At 32.9% G+C, this 5866-nt stretch overlaps 1 long non-coding RNA gene across 1 annotated transcript; it reads right to left on the reverse strand.

The window, feature by feature from the left end:
* Nucleotides 1-2648: 2648 nt before the first annotated feature.
* Nucleotides 2649-4783, reverse strand: LOC135118531 (uncharacterized). Its single transcript, XR_010277650.1, has 3 exons — nucleotides 4663-4783; nucleotides 4058-4216; nucleotides 2649-2953 (listed from the first exon to the last, which is right to left on the reverse strand). It is a non-coding gene; the product is annotated as an uncharacterized LOC135118531 (long non-coding RNA).
* Nucleotides 4784-5866: the final 1083 nt, after the last annotated feature.

The following is a 5866-nucleotide window of genomic DNA, read 5'->3' on the forward strand; positions in this document are numbered from 1 at the left end:
GAACCTTATCTTTTACGTCGTAATCTTTTCGTGACCCTATTAGCAATTTATTGGTGTCTTTACACCAGTTATAAATAAAAAGATTTGTGCATGTATCTTCAATTTTTGAAATTAATTGCACTTTGTGTTGGTTGCAGCGAATAAAACTATAATCTAAAATAACTGAAAATATTGTTTTCATATACTGTCGTATGTTTTTCTTTTTACAATCTTTTTTTAATATATCAGTGACAATATCTTGTATATTTGAAAAGCATGTCATTAGTGAGATGGACGGATACGTAAGGCTTGTTTTATTTTTTAAATATTCCCTATAATTAATGGAAGTATTTTCTTTATTTTCATTATAAAATGATTTTTTGCACTTTTCGCATTTTCTTATTTTTAATTTACGCAATACGTATCCTGTCACATACTCCAATTGTGCCTTTATTTTTGGATCTTGTCTTTTAATTTCTAGATCTACAAAGATATTGTCACTGTTGACATCATCAAAATCAACCTCCGTTGTATAACTTGACGTCTCAGGTTTCTTAAAAAAGAGGTTTTTTAGAGATTTAAAATTTAAACATTTGTCAACTTCACAGTTGGACCCCGGCGAATGCGTATTGCTAAAATTATTAATAAGTAAGGAAGCATAGGCTGCTTCGAAGCCAACGCACGATGGCGAAGTATTCCGATATCCATGGCTTCGAATGCAGCCAAAAATTTTCTAGGGGTCCTGGTTGAAATGTCTCATCCATAGAGACGTCAAGTTATACTGCTTGGCTAAAACATCGACAAGATATTCAATATTTTCAATTGTCTGCAACCAATTTACAATTGAGGGTACAGTACCAGATTTACGATTACCGCAAAATTTCATGGATTTAAGAATTTTTTTTGAATTTGCCCACACCGCTTTGTGGGTTGAATATGGAGTTACTGGTCCAAGCAACGGTTTTCCGGCCCTTTTTTTTGAATTGTCGTAGCTCCCGTTGACGGAGTCAAATAGCTCGTCGAAAAATAAAAGCAAATCTGCTGTTTCTTGACATTCTGCAGGTAGAATTCCCATATCTGAAAAAGCAAGATAAATTTATTAACATCGACTTCACTTGAAAGTTTACATTCAATTTGTTAAATTATGTATAATCACACCACATCACGTCACACTAATATATAAATGCGAAAGTTTGTGAGTGTATATGTGTGTATGTTTGTTACCCCTTCACACCCAAATGGCTGAACGGATTTTGATGAAACTTAGCAGTAACATAGCCTATGCATCAGAATAACACAAAGGCAACTTTTTATCCGGGTACGGGAAGTAGTTTCCTCAGGAAGCGGGTGAAACCGCTGACGGAAGCTAGTTAATAATATTTACAAATTATCTATCTATAACTGGAATAGAGGAAGACCAAATAATCGTCGGATGGTTTGCGAGGTGCCTGTTGGGATGACAATAGAGAAGTATCAATTGGGATGAGCAGGAGAATGATGAAAGTTATCCATAACTATTTGGACTGGACTGTGTGAATCCAAATGACAATATTTTCGTAAACAACTTAAACAAGGTAATTAATTTGTTTGGTTTGGTCAGAATTTCAGTTCTGCTAGGGCAGAGGGGTGGTTTGTAAAAGTTACCATGGCCCTGGCACACAAAGGGCTCCAGGAGGAACAAAGTGGGTTGAGTAGTCAGTAAAAGTATGACACTCCACTGACCCTCGCACATTTCTTGAAAAAGGTGGATTGTAAAAAAACATTTCTTAAATTATTTACAGTTTAAAGTTTATCAAGTAGGAATCACAGAGTATTGCTTTAAATAAAACAATTTGAAATGTCAATGTTATTTTTACTCCCTACCTGCAAGGTATCCCATATTTGCTGCAACAGAGCGACTGAAGACCTGTGTTGCACATTTGACTTTCATTTTCGATATTTTGTTGGGAATTATGTGCCTATCGGTCAATTTAGGCATCAGCCTTATCCCCTTGTATGAAGGATTTTCCTTATAAAGGTCTTGGACATGATCCCATTTGGCTGTCTTTTCTTGACCATCCATTTGATACACCAAATTTTTTGTCAGTAAGTTATTTCTAATTCCCTTAATTAGGTGAGGAGGATCATACAGTGGTATTATTTCTGCTCCATCTACCTCAAATGTTTTATTTTTTTGAATTTTTCCTTGTCGCAACTGATTTTCTTTTGTATCTTTCACGAGCCAATTAATGGCACTTACATTTGTGGCACCTTGATCACAAACAGTTGCTATTACTTTTAGCCCAATGGCATGTAATTTCCTTATTAAATTTTTTATTTGTGAAGCCAATTCTAATGCTGGTGTGGTGCTTGCACAAAATGTGTATGACACTGGCTGTTTATAATTTTTTTGTACGCCTCTCACCATAAATACTAGAGCGTGGTCTGCAATTTTGTCATTGACGGTAGTGCCATTATTTACAAAACCACTCACTTGATCTGTTCTTCTATTATAATCGAAATGTGGAGTTAGGGCAACTTCGTCAAAAAGCAAAATACATAACTTTTCAGATTCTTTCATTTTTTTCACTTTTTTTTCTAATTCTTCAAATAAGTTTTCATTAATTCCGGGGTGCAATGAAGCCCGTGAGATCATCCTGGTAAGTGTTAGTGGGGAACAAAAACTTTCTTAGCCAGCGATATGCTCTGGGCCCCTGTTTATACAGGGATAAGGCCATCACTTTTTCGTCCTTATTAAATCGGCAACCTAATTTATGCTTCCCTGACTCTCGAAATTGTAGCATGGTGAAAATATTTGCTGCTGGTGAAAATTTGCTAAGTGCTTTCTTAAATGTTGCATTTTCTGACAATTTTAATGCTTTCTTCAATCTTGTCATTGCAGAATCCTTTTGTCCTTGTAATTTTTTTATTTTACTTTTTAGCATAATTGTCTCTGTGTCAAAACTGAAAATATTTCTTTTGACACCTTGTTTTCCTGAAAATACGAATTATGACTTTAGTTCTGGATAGCTCAGTTATAATAGTATGATGAGTCTGAAAATGAAGCAACACTATCATTCATTTCATTACTATAACTGCTATCTTTTGGCTTTTCAATGTCATTATTGATTACAAGGAAGAGTGGAAACATTTCCCCACACTAGGAATTTTTCCTGTATTGTGGGTGTATATATGTAACTGTATACATATATAATAATATAATATGTATACTAGGGTGGTCCACAAATGTATGGCGAAAAAAAAAATTTCAGGTAGAACTTTCGCCACCCCATTATTTTGTTACACATATCTATACTATTATCCATTTTAAATTTCAGCCCCCTATCTTATGTTAAAGGGGGTGCTCATCGACTTTAAAGTAAACTAATTTTATGAAAAAAAAAATTAATATGGGAAAGTCAGAATTTAAATGAAACATTTTTTTTTATTAACTTCTTTTATTAAAAAATAGTATTTAAATATTGCAAATCCAAAAAAACAAAGTAGGTCATGAAACAATTAGATGCAAAAAAGTTATTTTTTCTTAATCTAAAATTATGTGTACTATGTCTTTTTGGATGTCTCTATAGAAATTATTTTTGTGTTTTGTTCCACTACGTGGAGTATAAATTGCTAATCTTCCTCAAAAAATTAAAAAAAAAGTCAAAATCAGGCATTTCTTAGAAAAATTAAAAATAAAACTTGATTGAGCACCCCTTCCACTAAAGATAGATTGCTGTAATTTTACTAGGTTAATACTATAGATACGTGTAACAAATTTACGGGGTGGCTATATTGAAAAAATAAAATGAAAATTTTGGACCACCTAATGTATACTGTAAAACCCGATCTAGTAAATCCTAAGATTAACCAGTAAAACCTAAGATTTACCAACTCTCAGTGGTAAAAGTCCGTAAAGTTTTCGTACTTTTACCACTAAGGGTTAGTAAATCTTAGGTTTTACTGGTTAATCTTAGGATTTACCGTAGATCGGGGTTTTACAGTAACATAAATATACTCAAACACTGCACGAACCGACTTTTGCGAAAAAATGTAATCAGTATGCTACATGTAACAATGAATTGAATAAAAAAGGTACCTTTGGATGTAGGTGGGGCAGGTTGCTCAAATATTGATGGAGCCGGCTGATTTGGAGGTAGAACAGTTGGCTGCAGCACCTGTTCACATCTCTGACCCGAAAACATGGTTTCCCTTGTCATGTTAGTTACATCTTGTAAGGGCAATGATGAGTGGATACCTAAAATAGAATACAGTTCAGTTAAACGAAAGTTCAGTAAATTATTATTTAGTCAAATTAATATTTTAATATGGATTTCGTTTTCGGATAGAATTGCCAAAAATGGCAGAATCACAATCAGTTTAACTCTAGATCAGTTTGAAATAAAAAATTAATCTAAGTTGGTTGGATCAAATTGTGGATAAATCCAGACTCGATCTAAGCCTGGTAAATCTAAAATGGCTTGAACAAAAGCCGTTATCTCCATATTTCTTTGTCTAATATTTCCTTAATAACAATCATATCTATTGGTAGTTTTACTATAAAATTTTCATTAAAAATAGTTTCTTTTCTTACACTAAAAGAGTATATATTACACTATGCTAGAAGGTTTTTATCATTTTATGAAAAAGAGTTCAAAATGGATTTATCGGTTTTTGATTAGTTCTCCTCAATTCTAGTAGTACCTTTAGATGTTGATGGGGTAGGTTGCTCAACAATTGATGGAGCAGGCTGAACAGGCAAAGATGAGTGAACACCTGAAATAGAATAGAGTATGTTTTTTAATAAATGTCATGATTGTTTAAGGTGATGATCATCTGATAATTGTTAAAATTACTGGTAGACACTCTAATATGGCCATTTAAATTTTTATATGAGAAGCTATTTGTGGTGTAAGTTCATATGGTTTCAGTCTTGTAAGTGTGGGGCCAGTTCATATGCACTAAAACTGCTTGAACAACTAAAAAACTGAGAGAAGAGTCACAAGTTCAATTCTGCTAACAGTAGGTATATTTAGAAATAGTTATTGCATACATTTATTGTCATACCTGATAAAACAATGATGGAATTGCATTTTGCTAAGTCTTTTGCTCGCAGTATAAAATTTTGGGTTAAAATGTGAGTGGCAAATTCTTCCATTTTAAAGATAGACTTGGGATCCATCATTAAAACATTTCCACCAATTGCAAAAATCCAAGAATTAAATCTATCCAACTCTTTTTCTGGATCAGGGAACTTATGCAAGGTAGTATCTGGACCTGAAAAATTACCAAATATTATTTCTTGACCCAACTATCGATTTAATAGAAAAAGACCTTAATTCAATAAAAAAACACAAAGCACACATTTGATGTAGGTTGCACAGGTAATGGTCAGCTTAATGAAAAAAAAAGGAATTTCTGATTTTAAATGCAACATACAAGTTATCTTTTCTAAATTATTCCATGTAACTTTTTTATGGTTTTACTTGTGCTATGAGACATTCTCAACGTCTTACAAAATTTCATGTTCTAGATCAATGGGAAGTACCTTTTGGTTCAACTTATAGTCGTTTATCCTGAAGGTGAACACTACTAATTTCATACTTTATTAAAACCAATAAATCTAGCAAAATTAAAAGAAAATACCCATTCAAATTTTGGTTTTTAGTTTATTACATAAACTCCGATAGTTTTAAACAATACACAGATAATTTTTATCCAGTGGCTAAGATTTAATTGTTATTAACATTCTATGCACTTTTCACAAATTTAGATTTATATTAGGGAAACATCACTCTTCGAAAAGAGGCAAGACAGTAAGTTTGACTTCTAATTAAACCAAACCCGTACCGGTACCACCCTTGCAACTATCTATCAGCAATATAAAATTATTATACCTCATAATTTG

This window comes from Helicoverpa armigera, chromosome 23 (genome assembly GCF_030705265.1).
Source record: "Helicoverpa armigera isolate CAAS_96S chromosome 23, ASM3070526v1, whole genome shotgun sequence".
Taxonomy (NCBI): Eukaryota; Metazoa; Arthropoda; class Insecta; order Lepidoptera; family Noctuidae; genus Helicoverpa; species Helicoverpa armigera.